Source organism: Pan paniscus, chromosome 14 (genome assembly GCF_029289425.2).
Source record: "Pan paniscus chromosome 14, NHGRI_mPanPan1-v2.0_pri, whole genome shotgun sequence".
Classification (NCBI taxonomy): domain Eukaryota; kingdom Metazoa; phylum Chordata; class Mammalia; order Primates; family Hominidae; genus Pan; species Pan paniscus.
Genome location: NC_073263.2, coordinates 53,328,710 through 53,345,390, shown reverse-complemented (window position 1 = coordinate 53,345,390; position 16,681 = coordinate 53,328,710). Strand labels below are relative to the sequence as shown.

At 44.3% G+C, this 16,681-nt stretch overlaps 1 protein-coding gene and 1 pseudogene across 2 annotated transcripts in view; both read left to right on the top strand.

The window, feature by feature from the left end:
* TMEM272 (transmembrane protein 272) overlaps window positions 1-16,681 on the top strand; it is a 124,555-nt gene that overhangs the window by 23,279 nt on the left and 84,595 nt on the right. The window lies entirely within an intron of this gene.
* On the top strand, window positions 58-3,278 carry LOC100976847 (melanoma inhibitory activity protein 2-like; annotated as a pseudogene).

Below are 16,681 nucleotides of genomic sequence, written 5' to 3'. Positions count from 1 at the left end.
CGACTTAAAACAACGATTTGTTATTCCTTATCATTCTGTCAGCTGGGAGTTTCTTCTGCTGGCCTCACCTGGGCTCATGCACAAGACTGCATTTAGCTAGGGTGTCAGCTTGGGGATGGGCATAGCTGGGATGCTGGGTCACCTGAGTCTTTCTCTGCATGTGGTATTGTTTTAAAATACAAGTTTTAGCGCTGCCTCAGGATGTAGAGTGTAACAAGGGGGCTGGGGTGGGCAGCATGGGCCTGTCAGGCCTGTGGGTGCTCGCGTCCTCCGGATCCCCCCGCAGCTGACTCCGCAGTGGTCCGCTCTGGTTGCCTGGCGCAGATTTGAGTTCCAAATGGAAGGCTGCGTATTCTCTGCCACTTATTGTGGCCTCGACAGGCCGTGGTTACTTTGGCCACTGCCAGAGCAGCCTTGGCACTATGGAGGAGCCTAGGGCTACCCCTCAGCTGTACTTGGGGCTGGTCCTGCAGTTGCTACCCAGGGTTATGGCAGCACTGCCTGAAGGTGTGAGACCAAATTCGAATCCTTATGGTTTTCCGTGGGAATTGGTGATATGTGCAGCTGTCCTTGGATTTGTTGCTGTTCCCTTTTTTTTGTGAAGAAGTTTTAGATCGGTTAGGAGTCAGCTTTATGTGGGAAGAGAGAAAGAGCTTGCTGTAGCGCTTTCTGGACTAATTGAAGAAAAATGTAGACTACTTGAAAAATTTAGCCTTGTTCAAAAAGAGTATGAAGGCTATGAAGTAGAGTCATCTTTAGAGGATGCCAGCTTTGAGAAGGAGGCAACAGAAGCACAAAGTCTGGAGGCAAACTGTGAAAAGCTGAACAGGTCCAATTCTGAACTGGAGCATGAAATACTCTGTCTAGAAAAGGGGTTAAAAGAAGAGAAATCTAAACATTCTGAACAAGATGAGGTGATGGCGGATATTTCCAAAAAGATACAGTCTCTAGAAGATGAGTCAAAATCCCTCAAATCACTACTAGCTGAAGCCAAAATGACCTTCAAGAGATTTCAAATGAATGAAGAAAAACTGGAGATAGCAATACAAGATGCTTCGAGTGAAAATTGTCAACTTCAGGAAAGCCAGAAACAGCTTTTGCAAGAAGCTGAAGTATGGAAAGAACAAGTGAGTGAACTTAATAAACAGAAAATAACATTTGAAGACTCCAAAGTACATGCAGAACAAGTTCTAAATGATAAAGAAAATCACATCGAGACTCTGAACACTTGCTAAAGATCAAAGATCAGGCTGCTGTGCTGGAAGAAGACATAACGGATGATGGTAACTTGGAATTAGAAATGAACAGTGAATTGAAAGATGGTGCTTACTTAGATAATCCTCCAAAAGGAGCTTTGAAGAAACTGATTCATGCTGCTAAGTTAAATGCTTCTTTAACAACCTTAGAAGGAGAAAGAAACCAATTTATATTCAGTTATCTGAAGTTGATAAAACCAAGGAAGAGCTTAGAGAGCATATTAAAAATCTTCAGACGGAACAAGCATCTTTGCAGTCGGAAAACACACATTTTGAAAGTGAGAATCAGAAACTTCAACAGAAAGTTAAAGTAATGACTGAGTTATGTCAAGAAAATGAAATGAAACTCTACAGGAAATTAATAGTAGAGGAAAATAACCGGTTAGAGAAAGAGAAACTTTCTAAAGTAGACGAAATGATCAGCCATGCCACTGAAGAGCTGGAGACCTGCAGAAAGCGAGCCAAAGATCTTGAAGAAGAAACTTGAGAGAACTATTCATTTTTATCAAGGGAAGATTATATACCATGAGAAAAAAGCACATGATAATTGTTTGGCAGCATGGACTGCTGAAAGAAACCTCAATGATTTAAGGAAAGAAAATGCTCACAACAGACAAAAATTAGCTGAAACAGAGTTTAAAATTAAACTTTTAGAAAAAGATCCTTATGCACTTGATGTTCCAAATACAGCATTTGGCAGAGAGCATTCCTCATATGGTCCCTCACCATTGGGTCGGCCTTCATCTGAAACGAGAGCTTTTCTCTTTCCTCCAACTTTGTTGGAGGGTCCACTCAGACTCTCACCTTTGCTTCCAGCGGGAGGAGGAAGAGGCTTAAGAGGCCCAGGGAATCCTCTGGACCACCAGATTACCAATGAAAGAGGAGAATCAAGCTGTGATAGGTTAACCGATCCTCACAAGGCTCCTTCTGACACTGGGCCCCTGTCACCTCCGTGGGAACAGGACCGTAGGATGATGTTTCCTCCACCAGGACAATCATATCCTGATTCAGCTCTTCCTCCACAAAGGCAAGACAGATTTTATTCTAATTGTGCTAGACGCTCTGGACCAGCAGAACTCAGAAGTTTTAATATACCTTCTTTGGATAAAATGGATGGGTCAATGCCTTCAGAAATGGAATCCAGTGGAAATGATACCAAAGATAATCTTGGTAATCTAAATGTGCCTGATTCATCTCTCCCCGCTGAAACTGAAGCAACTGGCCCTGGCTTTGTTCCTCCACCTCTTGCTTCAATCAGAGGTCCGTTGTTTCCAGTGGATACGAGGGGCCCGTTCATGAGGAGAGGACCTCCTTTCCCTCCACCTCCTCCAGGAACCATGTTTGGAGCTTCTCCAGATTATTTTCCACCAAGGGATGTCCCAGGTCCACCACGTGCTCCATTTGCAATGAGAAATGTCTGTCCACCGAGGGGTTTTCCTCCTTACCTTCCCCCAAGACCTGGATTTCCCCCCCTACCCGCACATTCTGAAGGTAGAGTGAGTTCCCTTCAGGGTTGAGTCTGCCTTCAAATGAGCCTGCTGCTGAAGATCCAGAACCATGGCAAGAAACCTGATAATATTTTTGCTGTCTTCAAAAGTCATTTTGACTATTCTCATTTTCAGTTGAAGTAACTGCTGTTACTTCAGTGATTACACTTTTGCTCAAATTGAAACTTAATAGAATTATAATTCTCAGGATAGTATTTTGTAAATAAGGATGATTTAAATATGAATCTTATGAGTAAATTATTTCCATTTTATTTTATTCTAGATAGTGTAACTATTTTAATTTGATTAATCCACTATTATCTAAACAGTAGTGGGAGTTTTATATATGTAATCTTGCAGGTGGGGAGGTTTTAAATTCTAAAGGCTTTGTCCTTATTCCAAGAACTGTATTTACTGTGGTTGTAGACAAATGTGAAAGTAACTTTATGCTTAATTAAATAAATTATAGTTGATTTAAAAAATATATATAGGTTGCATTATTCTTCAGGTATGGAGAGATGAACAGATCAAGTGTCGATTACCACTGAAAAGATGGTTTGTTACTCACAGATCCCAACAGAAGGGAAAGTACTATGCCATGCAGCACCGAATAGGGAGGCAGTATGGTCAGCGAGAAGACAGGAGTGATGGAAAAACATGGGCAAGAGCCTTTACGGTGGTTTCCGTGGGAAGGAATGAGTGAGGCAAGGTGAGCAGGGTTAAGGTTAGCTATTATAGTTTGAGTAATTTCAGCAGGCTCTGGGTATAGGGGCTATCCCTAGTTGTCTGGTACCTGGCCCTGGGGTGCTTAGGGCAGAGGAATAGTGGCCTAGAGTGTGTGAGTCCTGTGGAAGGCTGATGAAGTAGGCAGCTGGGGGCATGAGCTCTCGACTGGTTAGTTTGTGTGTGAAAAGCACGCTCAAGGGCAAGTTGTTTACTGTCTCTAGGAATTGGCTAACCCTTGGAGGGACAGGCCTGCCAAGGTCAGCAAGGCCCTAGATGTTGAAGTGTCAGAATACATAAAAAGACATGGTTAATATGGTATCAGAGCCTCTGTCTTCATGTGGCCTCTCATGAAGTGCTGTGGAGTGAGCTCCCTTAGGGGATGTCAAAGGCCGTTCAAGACAGCAGAAGCCACAAGGCCACGTAAAGCCTCAGCTTGGAAGTTATGCAACATCACTTCTGCTGCATCCCATGGGTCAAAGCAAGTCACAGATGCACCCCAGATCCCTGCTCATGTTGAGAGGAGAGGAACATTAACCATGTGGGAGGGGAGGGTCATTGCAGTTGTTTTTGCAAACAACCTGCTACAGAAGATGTGGCTTCAGAGCACTGCAAAGGCCTTTCTGAACAGACCAGATCAAATAGGAAGAGCAGAAAGAAGTTGAGTTCCAGCTCATTTGTCTTTGCTAGTGTGGAGTCAGGGTATAGCTTCCCTTTCACTTTTGGTCCCCAGCATCAAGTGTCAGTTGGGTGTTTGTCCAGGAGCCTGCAGGGACTGTTTGTACTTTTAGAGGAGGGTTGGCGTGGCTTTGGGTTGCTGTCTCTGAAACTGCCCTAGGGCCTGGGATCCCGGGGAGTGCCTGCCTGTGCTGGCAGGGAGCCCAGGCCTGTTTGCAAACTGTTTGAATGCCTCAGGGTCAGGGTCTCTCATGGACATATTATTTTCTTATCAGGAGTTAAAATAACTCTGGAACTTCTCCTGTAGAAATGCAGATGCTTTATTACAATGAAAGTACCATTTGTAAAGCATATGCAATTAGGCCAATAACAACCAACATTTACTCCCCACTTTAGGCCCCATGAAGCACTTTCTCATATGTTCTTCCTTGTTCTCACAGTCACCTGTGGTTAGGTCTCATTATCCTAGTTTTTCATATGAGAATACTGAAGCTCTAGGGGCTCCCTGTCTTGCTGGGGGCTCAAAATTGGCTTGGGGCCCTAGGAGTTGCCCTGGGCCCAAGGGTGGAGCTATGGGAGCCCTACAAAGCCTGCCCTGTTTCAGTGAATCCCTTCTCTCCCCCATAACTGCTCATTCTGTGTGGCTGCACTCATTAGATTATTTCACCCTTTGAATTAGATGCCTCAGGGAGTCCCCTTAGTGGGCTAAGTTAACCTTTGCAGGGGGTACTGACATGCCCAGGTACAGCCCAGCCCTGCATGCTGCTCTTTGCTCCAGGGACCCCAGCCTGGTCCACCATTTGCTAGGAGAAGATTTCAGTCCCTCCAGAACACACAACCTGTAAGGAGCCACACTGGCTCCCAGAGCCCGAGCCCCAAGTCACCACTGGGTACAGTGCATGTTCCTCTGCTGTGCAGTGGTGGAACTTCATCCTGGTGAGTCATTTGTTCTGCGTCTAGGTGTCTCAGTGAGACTCCTACCTGTCTCCTTCAGAGCCCCAGGTGAAGTCTTCATTCTCAATCCAATTGAAGAAGAGAAGGCAGCATCACAGCTGAGTTGCTCTCCATCATAGAACCATGGGGCATTGTCCTCAGACACACGCTGACATTAACCAGGCTAATGAGGCAGAGCCTCTCATAATAGCATTCTGTTTCTTTGGAAACCAAGGTGTAGTTTTTTAAGTGTCGCATGGCCCTTGATTACAATTTGCATTTCCTAGCACTTATTCTACCATTTTTACAGGGACCTGTGGCAGGCAGAGGGGCTCTGGGCAGCTTCCCTGCAGGATTCCACTTCCTGCTTGGGTCGACCGCGCTGCTGCGAGTTAGGGCTTGCCCCTTGCCTCCCTGCTCTCTGGGTGTTTCCTTTGTGAAGGGAGGGACCTGGCATGCTAGAAAGCATCTCAAAGCCCTGCTGAAGAGGAACTCCGGCTTCCCTTGGGTTGCTCTGAAGAAGGTGCTTTCCAAATGAGAGGGCCTCAGGAAGACAGTGGCATCTCCCTGACTGGGTGAGTCAGGTGCGGCTCTAGCCGAGGTGAGTGGGACCTGCCGTGTCCGAGGTGGTGACAGCAGGCACTGAGACTGCTCTGGAATCATGGCTCTCTGAGGTTGTTGCTCTGAAGTCCTGCCTCTGGGCCCTCGTCCAGTGTCGTGACAGCTCTTTTCTCTGAAAGAGGGAGGACAGTCTCTTTCCCTGCACGAACTGCCTTCAGCCTGACATTTCTTCTCCTGCTTAGGGCCGTTCTCTGTTGACTGCTTCGTGTTGTCTGCTGTTTCTCTTAGCTCAATGCTTCTCAACGAGGGTGCTTTTGACCTCCCCCAGTAGCATTTGGTAATGTCCACAGATATTTTACACAGTAACTACTGGAGGTGTGCTACTGGCGTCAAGTGGTTGGAGGCCAGGGATGCTGTTAAACACCCCACAGCACACAGAACAGACCCCCACAGCAATTATCTATTCCAAAATGTTAGTACTAATGAGGTTAAGAAACACTACTAATGATGATGTTCCCCTACCTGGTAAATAAAATTCAAGGTTTTCAGCTTCCACATCAGTACAGAATGAATGTTTCTTAATTGAAATGCTTGGAGCCAGAAGTGTTTTAGATTTAGGATTTTGGAATATTTGCATTATATTTGCTGGTTGAGCATTCCCAAACTGAAAATCTAAAATCTAAAATGCTCCAATGAGCATTTCCTTTGAGCATGACCTTTGAGCATCATATTGATACTCAAAAAGTTGCAGAATTTTGAGCATTTCAGATTTTTGGATTGCTCAACCTGTACTTTTCACAATATCTTGAAAACGGACCATGCTTATCTTTTCTCTTTTGATCTAGAGCCTCCTTCTTTTCCACATCCATACCATGAATTCCTATTCAAGCCCAGAGAAAATTATTCATTACTACTATGCATTAGCTGCTGAAGGCCAGGTGATGTTTTCCCAGATCTGACTCATCATGATCATGATCATCAATTATCATTATCATCATCATCAACAACAATTACCTTAGGGTCATCATAAGAATTGCATATAAGCTAGCCACCAAGCAGTCATCACTCATCTGCCTTTAGCCCAGTGCTACCTGAATTCAGTTTCTGTCATCATGTATTTCTTAATTTCAAATAGGCAGCAGCACTAAATCTGGTCCATGGGCTCATTAACATCATCATCATCATCATCATCATCATCATCATTAACATTACCATCATTGTCATCATCACTGAAAACCAGGCAACAAGCAGTCATTAAGCTCATGCTGATTCTGATGCTGATGGTGAATGAGAAGCAGCACTGCAGAAAACCACCTCATGCCTAGCATCCCAGGGCCACAGGTGCTGTGTGTTAGATTGAGTGTTCACTTGTCCAGTGTGAATGTATTTTTGTTAAGAGTTACTGGCCTCTGAGTTTCTGGTGACCAGATGCTTCTTTCTAAAACACACACACACACACACACACACACACACGTGGAAGACTGTTGGAGAAACCCAAATGGTGTCATAGGAGGCAGGTGTGAGAAGACACTTTGGTTGCACAACCAGGTATGATTCTGCCAGAGCAGAAGACCCTATATGGTTCTCTTTTCTGCCCCAGCACTGCCTCATTATGGCTATGATAGGTTTATTGAAGCTAAAGTTTGGGCATTCTGGGGCAGCCTTTGCCCCACACCCACACGAGTCTTTTTCATTTTTCAGTTGCCACTGAAGTCTGGAAATAGCACTCTGCCTTTTCCTCTGGCCCCATAGAAACCGGGACTTCTGGGTGTTTAACTTAGCATCTGACTCCATTAGATGCTCAGGGTCTCCTGCACTTACACCTAGGGATAGGGAAAAGGGGTGTTCTGGGGAGAGTAGGGGGAGCAGTTTGCCCTCTATTTGGTGGCTTTCCTTGTACAGTGGAGAGGGCAGCCAGAACCTGAAGTGACAACTGAGACATCGTCATCTGACGTAGAGTCTCTCTTCCCTCCCTGACCTCGTTGGTGTGCCACCTCTCCCTCCCTCCCATTTCCAACAGCGCACTTAGGAATGAGTTATGAAGTGTCTTATTGGAAACCAAGACCTCAATGGCAATGAAGGGAAGACACGATAGTTAGTTATTATTGATCATCTCTACCTGCACTTTCTATATTTGCAAGCACTTTTTGGGACCTAGTGAGTAATAAATAAAGTGTCTCTAGATCACCTTGCTGCTTCCCACTGCTGCTGCCTCGTGCATGCAGTTCTAGTTGTGTACCTCCTGGATACACACACTAAGGAGGTGAGACCTTCAAAAGAAGTGCAAAATATTTCCACAATTGTGTTTGTGTACAAACTGACCTGTCAAAACCAAAACTATATTTAGGTACTAGATTATAATCAACACCCCCAGTGGATGCTATTGGTGCCTTGCCCAGGGCCCCTTTACCAGGCGGATGCACTCATCTCCCAGCTTTGAGTATTGCTCACCGCAGCCACCTGCTTCCTGAAGAATTGCCCTTGCAGAGCAGAAGCCACCATGCTAGGAAGTTATCCACTCCCTCGGCATCACATAGCCAATAACCGATTGCTGTCAGGGCTGTGTTAGTTATCTGTTTCTCAAAATAAATTACTCCAAAACTTAGTGCCTTAAACGGACAATGGATATTTGTTATTTCACAGTCCGTGTGTGTCAGAGATTTGGGAGCAGCTTAGCAGAATGGTTCCCGTTTGGGTTTCTCAGGAGGTTGCCCACAGACTGTCCATCAGGGCTGCAAGTGACCTGCAGGCTTGACTGAGGCAGGTGGCCTTGCTTCTGGGGTGGCTCACTGGCCTGGCTGGCAAGGTGGGGCTGGTTGTTGGCAGAATGCTCAGTCCCTCTAACCATGGGACTCTCCCAAGTTCAGCTTCTAGAGTAGCTATGATAACATACTTTCTATAAAACCTATATTCTAAAATGTATTTAATAAAATAACTTTCCTCTAATTTTTAAATCTGCAACATTTCAGCAGTTCATTTTAGACATTGAGAGGCTGAACATTTTAGATTCTGGTTCTAAAGGCATGTGGGTGCCCTCAACATCAATAGCAGCAGCTAATAATTCCCAAAGCTTTTCCAGGCGCCAGGCCGTGAGAAGGGCAAAATGTGTTGTGATTCTGTTGAAGCAATGCCTACCACCCCTTCAGTCCCACACTGAAAATGTAACAAGGCAACTGGGAAACTGTCTTCAACATCAGTGCTTTTTTTCATTTTGCTTCTCTTGATTTTTACATCTTACAAAACTGAGAATCCACCTATATTTATTCTTTCATCCAATGCACTTTGGCTTCTGACCTCACCCCTGAAATGGCTTCTCCAGAGGTCTGCAGTAACCCCCCTGATACCACATCCCAAGTGATTCTTTTCAGTTTTTTTATTACATGACCTTTCCATGGAGCTTGACCCCAGTGGATAACTTCCCAAGCTCCTCCTCCTTGAAACTCTCCTCTCTTGGATTTTGAGCTTGGATGACAGAGTGAGAAAGGCCTGGCGTTTTTGCTCTGGACTGGGTAACCCAATGAAGCTATGTGGATTTTCTGCACAAATTTGGAATGTAAACACACCCAATGGGGCTTCTGCCCAGAGGATTGTAGCTAGGCTGGGCTGGAGGTAGGGAAAGCAGGGAGGAGGCTACGTGTTGGTGGGAGGAGGCTGATAGAGCCTGAACTTGGGGAGGCAGTGAGCCTTAGGAGAGCAGGTAGATTCTAGATACTTAGGAGAGCCACTGTCACAGAGCTTTGTAAAGGGACTTTGGATGGAGTGGGCACTGGGGGAGGGCAGAAAGGAAAATAGAGACACTGAAGATGTGTCCAGGCTTCTCCGGGGGTAGTTAGTAATGCCATTGACCCACGTCAACTGATGTATTTCTGTGTTTTTGTTGGATTCTTCTTCATTTTTGACTTTCCTTGGCTATATGAATTTCCAGAAGTACCTGTTCCAGGGGCAACTGACAACTGAGAGGGGTGTGAGGCATGGGAGGGCGGGTGGGGCACAGGCAGCTCCCCCGGGCGCCACCCCTCCAGCAGGAGTGGTTTCTTTATATGTACCAGGGATATTTCTGCATTGAACTCTAGACCATGTGGAACTTGGCTTTTTAGCAGGTCAAATGCCAGGCACAACTTTCTAGCTGGACCAGATGCAGCCACACTCAGGAACCGTGCTTCATTAAAGTGTGTGTGGACCCAGGTTCTCTTCCCTCACAATTTTGTGAGTACAGATGAGGTTGTGTGGACATTAACATCACAAATATGAGAAGGCTGAGCCTCACTTAAAACAAAAAAAAGTTTTATTGAGATATAATTCACGTCATAGATGTCACCCCTCTAAAGTTTATAATTCAGTGGTTTTTGGTATATTCATAGAATTGTGCAACTATCACCACTTTAACATTTTAGAACATTTTCACCACCCTTCTCTCCCACAAAACTCTGTACTCATTAGGAGTCATGCCTTTCTCTTTCCTGGCAACCTTGTATCTACTTTTTGTCTCTATAGAATTGTCTATTCTGAGCATTTCCTGTAAATGGAACCATAAAACGTGTGGCTTTTTGTGTCTGGCTTCTTATACTTAGCATAATGATTTAAAAGTTCACCCGTGTTGTAGCATGTATCAGTAATACATCATTCATTTTTATTGCTGGATAATAATCCATTTTATGGATATATCACATTTTGTTTGTCCATTCATTCGTTGATGGATACTTGGGTTGTTTCCATTTTTTTGGCTATTATGAATAATGCTGGCATGAACATTTGCATACAATTCTTTGTGTGGACATATATTTCATTTCTCTTGGAGAGACACCTGGGAGTAGAATTGCTAGGGTATTATGGTAACTGTATCTTTACATTAACATTGAAGAACTGACACATGGGCTGCATCTTTTTTCTGATCCCATCAGTGATGCATGAGAGTTCCAATTTCTCCACATCCTCACCAACACTGTTATTGTCTGTCTTTTTTATTTCAGTGCATATGAAGTGGTATGTCATTGTGGTTTTGATTTGTATTTCCTTGATGATTAATGGTGTTGAGCATCTTTCCATGGTCATTTGTATATCCCCTTTGGAGAAATGTCTATTTAACTCATTTGCTTATTTTTAAATTGGGTTGTCCTTTTTTTTGTTGATTTGTAAGAGTTAATTTATTCTGGACTCCAGTCCCTTATCAGATCTATGACTTGCAAGTATCTTCTCCCATTTTGTGCCTGTCTTTTCACTTTCTTGATTATGTGCTTTAAAGCACAAAAGATTTTTATTTTGAAGAAGTCCGATTTACATTTTTTTTCTTTTTTTTCCTGTGATTTCAGTGTCTAAGAAACCATTGCCTAATTCAAGGTACAAAGATTTATTCCCAGGTTTTCTTCTAAGAGTTCCATAGTTTTAACTCTTGCATGTAAGACTATGACCCATATTGAGTTAATTTTTGTATGTGGTTTGAAATAGGAGTCCAACTTCATTCTTTTGTAGGTGAATATCCAGTTGTCCCAGCACCACTTACTGAAAAGACTGTTCATCTCCCATATGATTGCCTAGGCTTGTCTAAATCAATTGTCCATAAAAGTAAAGATTTATTTCTATTCATAATTTAATAAAAATGTAGTTCTATTCCATTAAGCTACATGTCTAGCCTTTTCTAGTGCCATGCGGTCTTAATTACTATAGCTTTGCATTAAGTTCTGAAATAGAGAAACTTGAGTCCTCCAATTTTGTTGTAAGATTGTTTCGGCTATTCTGGATCCCTTGCATTTTTATATTAATTTTAGGGTCAGTTTGTCAATTTCTACATAGAAGCCAGATGACATTTTTGAGAGGATAGTGTTGAATCTGTTCATCAATTTGGGAAATATTGCCGTCTTAATACTTAAGTCTTCTGATTCATGACGATGGCATGTCTTTCCACTTATTTAGGCCTTCTTTAATTTCTTTCATGATATCTTATAATTTTTAGTGTATAAGACTTGCATTTTCTTTGCAAGTGCCACATGTTGCTGATTAGAAGTACACCGGAAAAACCTTTCAGTTGCTATACCCTTTTCTGGCTTTTATTACTGTTTTTAATTGACACATAATAACTGTATATATTTATGGGATACAGTGTGATTATGAAGCCTTGCACCTATGTTGTTTATCTCAAGTATTTTTTCTTCTAGATGCTATTGTAAATTGTTTCCTTGATTTCATCTTCAGATTATTCATCGCTAGTATATAGAAATACAATCGATTTTTTATATATTGACCTCATATCCTGCAACTTTACTGTACTTGTTCATTGGTTCTGAAAGTGTGTTTTGTGGATTTTCCAGATAAGAGATCATATCATCTGTGAATAGAGATAGTTTCATTTACTTACCATTATTCTTACTAAATGAATCAATAAGTAAGAGCTGTGGGAGTAAGACATGCAGTCTAGACAGTCTCTAGAAGGTGGCCTTGAGAAGGCCAGCAGTGATCAGCAGTGGATGAGAACAGGTTTAGTACTGTGAGATTGGAGCAGGGATTGAGGCAGAGAAAGTGAGGAGGAATGACAGGCAGGTACAAGGTAGAATCAAGTGAGTGGTAGATCAGGAAATCCTAGATAACAGGTTGCCGGTGGCACAGTCATTTTTATTACCGTTTTAGCATGCTGGGTGCCTCTCCTGGAACACATTTAAAGGACCCGAAGGACTCCTTCCAGCAGTGCCGTCTTAGCAGGAAAAAGATATAAGTCTAAGCCATTCTTGTTGGCTTTGTGCAGCCAGGATAGGCTGTGAAGTAGGCAAAGGGCAGAAGAGGAGAGAGAACTAACATTTATTATCTAGTATGTGCCAACATTTTGCATATATTGTTTAGTTTAACCCTTACATTACTCCTACTTTTGCAAATGTGAATCTGATGTTTGTTTTGTAAAACATTCAGAAAATGCATGATATTTATGTAGTGGTAGCTGCCATCACACCATAAGTCAGTTGCCCATTTCTCCATCCATGAGGCAGCCATCCTCTCTATTATAAGGAGCTCATTTCTCAATTAGTTCTTTGAAAACTGAAAAGCATGTAGATATAGAACAATATCCTGCATTAGTGATTCTTAACCAGGAGTGTGTCAGGAGAAAAATCCCCAGGAGTTTCTTGTATTTCTGCATGTTTATGAGCAGGGGCACTGCACTTTTGTTCTAGTTATCTTTTTATTTTATTTATTTATTTATTTATTTATTTATTTATTTATTTATTTATTTTTGAGATGGAGTCTCGCTCTGTTACCAGACTGGAGTGTAGTGGCACAATCTCTGCTCACTGCAGCCTCTGCCTCCCAGGTTCAAGCGATTCTCCTGCCTCAGCCAGTAACTGGGACTACAGGTGCACGCCACCAAGCCTGGCTAATTTTTGTATTTTTAGTAGAGATGGGGTTTCACCATGTTGGCCAGGATGGTCTCAATCTCTTGACCTCGTGATCCACCCACCTCAGCCTCCCAAAGTGCTGGAATTACAGGCGTGAGCCACCGCGCCCAGCCCTTTTTTTTTTTTTTTTTTTTTTTGAGATGGAGTCTCACCCTGTCACCCAGGCTGTAGTGCAATGGCGTGATCTTGGCTCACTGCAACCTCCGCCTCCTGGGTTCAAGTGATTTTCTTGCCTCAGCCTCCTGAGTAGCTGGGATTACAGGCACGCACCGCCATGCCCGGCTAATTTTTGTATTTTCAGTAGAGACAGAGTTTAACCATGTTGGCCAGGCTGGTCTCCAACTCCTGACCTCAGGTGATATACCCACCTCGGCCTCCCAAAGTACTGGGACTACAGGCGTGAGCCACTGCGCCCAGCCTTTTCTAGTTATCTTTTCAACTATTTTTTCAAGAAGATTATGAAGGAAATCATCTTGGCAGACAAAAATAAGAGTCCCCCTCCAGGGAAGACAGATTTTCTTACTGTGTATGATAATAAAGATAATGTTGGCCAGACACAGTGGCTCATGCCTGTAATCCCAGCACTTTGGAAGTCTGAGGCAGGCAGGTCACTTGAGCCCAGGAGTTCAAGATCAGCCTGGGCAACATAATGAGACTCCATCTCTACAAAAAAAAAAAAAAAAATTAGCCAGGCATGGTGGCATGCGTGTGTGGTCCCAGCTACTTTGGAGGCTGAGATAGGATGGTTGCTTGAGCCTAGGTCAGGGCTACAGTGAGTCATGATGGCACCACAGCAAGACCCTGTCTCCAAAAAATAAAAAAAAAGACAATGTCTTACTATGGTGTAAAAGTTGGGCAGGTTTACCTGCAGTCCTTTCAGCCTTTCAAAAGATTTGGATTTCTGAAACTTGGGGCTCCTCTGCTGTGATGAACCCACTGTGTGCTCTGTATTCACCTGGGCCACTCTGCATCACCCTGTGGTGCCAGAGAACAAAGGGAACCAATCTGAACATGAAGTTTATGCTGCTTGCTGTGCTTTGTTTCTGACTCAGGAGTCTTGTGTCTTCTGACGGTGTACATGGAACTGCGGCAAACTAACTCCTGTCAAGGTGCTCATCTAAATCACCTGTGGGGTTTCAAAAATCCATACCTGCCTGGGCCCTACCCCAGTGATTCAGATTCAGTATGTCTGGAGTGGAGCCCAGGTACCTGGGTTTCTTTAAGTTCTCTGAATTGTCCTGAGCACATGACCAACTGAGACCACTGTTCTCACAACAGTCAGGCCCCCAAGCCGACCAAACTGGCCAAGCTTCTGGCAAGGATCAGTGCACAGTTGGAAGTACTCAGCCGGGTTCTGGAGACACTGTAAGAAGACTGCTGCAGGGGTGCCTCATGGGAAGAGATGGACCTCCTCTGGTGGTCGCAACAGGCTTTGTCTGATAATCACAGCATCCCCCTCTCAGGGCATCCGGCTGGGTGCATGGGACATGTGCACCGACAACTTCAACAACCTTCCCCAGAGGGCAGTGACTGCAGAACCAGGACCTGCCCTGAGCATTTTAGCCAGGCTGTGAGAGGGTGCCCTCTCCTGGACATGCTGCTGCTGCTCACATAGTTCCTTCACTTAAAACCGAGTCTCTGAAATGATAAGAAAACTTCAATAATTATTCTAAAAACATACATTTGTGTTACACACACGTGTTTCTCTGTCTCATACACACACACCCCTCTAGAGCTATATGGCTTGTTATAGGCTTTGAAAATCTTTTATATTCACCAAGCTGTCCCCAGTGGCACAGCTAGAAGGAGCTGGAGAAAAAGACAGGTCAGTCTGAAGCTTTCTTGTAGGCTGAGAGTTAAATTTCCTGCAGATTGGCTTCTCCAGGAAGGGGATGCGGAGTGTTGGACTTTCCTGTGCCAAAGTTCAGACTGGGGCCCTGGGGTTTGCTGAACACTAATAGAATTTAGCAGACTCTTGTTCTCCCTGAAGAAAAGAGCTTTTGAAAGCAGGCATTGTCCACAGAAAAGAGATGAAGTGTTTAGGCTAAGAGGAGGACGGTCAGGCAGCCGTTAGAAGAGGCTTGTGGTTACGTTGGTTGTTATGTGGGAAAATTTTTTAAAAATTTAAAAAGGGAAAAAAGACCATGGCAAGAGCATCCTGAGCCTCAGGGGTTGTGTATTGGAATCTGAAAAGTGGAGAGGATATTTACCATCACAGGGGGGCTGTCAGATCATGGATGTTAAGCATTTGGCGCATTGGGAACACTCCCTACTGGTAGCTGTAAATATCATCATTAGCTGCATGCTCAGCTGTTTTATTTTTTCCCCCATCCCAGGGCAGAGGGTGGGGGGATGTAGGCAGTGGTGTCAGGGTCTAGCTGGAAGGAGTGAGGGGACAGGAGGTTGAAGATGAGGAAATGCCTGGTCTGCTATCTTGGTAGCCCTAGCTTCAGGCCCTGTCCCACAGGTAGATGTATAAATGTCCCAGATGGAGCCCATAGCAAACACCCCTCTGCACCTTCCCACCAGAGTTCTTTTCAGGGCTATCCAAGAGACAGCCAGAATCCATTCCCTGCCTAAAGCACAGAGAATCTGACTTGAGCCACTGTCTTGTGGCTCGATTTCCCTGCAGTTACTACAGAGTGTGAGCCCCATCTGTAAGGAATATTTAGAAAAACACCTTCAGAGGCAGTTTCCCACCCCACAATGGCAGCTGAAGAGGGCAATGCTATCAGAGCCTATGCTGGTTATGGGTTCTCTGCAGCTCTCCACAAACCACCCCAGTACCACATGCATCTCAGCCAGGCTGATCCAAGTTCCTTTTTCCTTTAAGTCAGGGGTCCCCAGCCCCTGGGCTATGGACCAGTACCTGTCCGTGGCCTGTTAGGAACTGGGCCACACAGCAGGAGGTGAGTGGCAGGTGAGCAAGCGAAGCTTCATCTGTATATACAGCTGCTCCCCATCACTTAAATTACCACCTGAGCTCCACCTCCTGTCAGATCAGCAGTGGCATTAGATTCTCATAGGAGCATGAACCCTATTGTGAACTGTGCATGCCAGTGATCTAGGTTCCCCACTCCTTATGAGAATCTAACGCCTGATGATCTGTCACTGTCTCCCATGACCCCCAGATGGGACCATCTAGTTGCAGGAAAACAAGCTCAGGGCTCCCACTAATTCTACATCATGGTGAGTTGTAGAATTATTCCGTTATATATTACAATGTAATAATAATAGAAATCAAGTGCACACTAAATGTAATGCACTTGAATCATCCTGAAACCATTCCCCAGCCTGGTCCATGGAAAAATTGTCTTCCACGAAACTGGTCCCTGGTGCCAAAAACGTTGGGGACCACTGCTTTAAGCGACTGCAGTCTCCATTTACACATTTGGGTTTGCCCTTTTGCAAACTTCTCAGTCCTTTCACGCCTTTCCTTTGAATATCCACTGGGCATCTGCTTCTCACCCTGCAGCTGTAATTTTCAGATTTACAGAACTTAGCTCCCCAGCAAAACCCCAGCCAACCACCATCGCCTCATCCGCAGCTGCAGTGATTGGCTCCAAGGGTGAATACGTCACCCAAACCCAGCCGATCAGAGTCCTTTTACTGAACTTCCACATGTAGGGCTCTTCTATCTTGGATTTTTATTACCTGGGAGGGC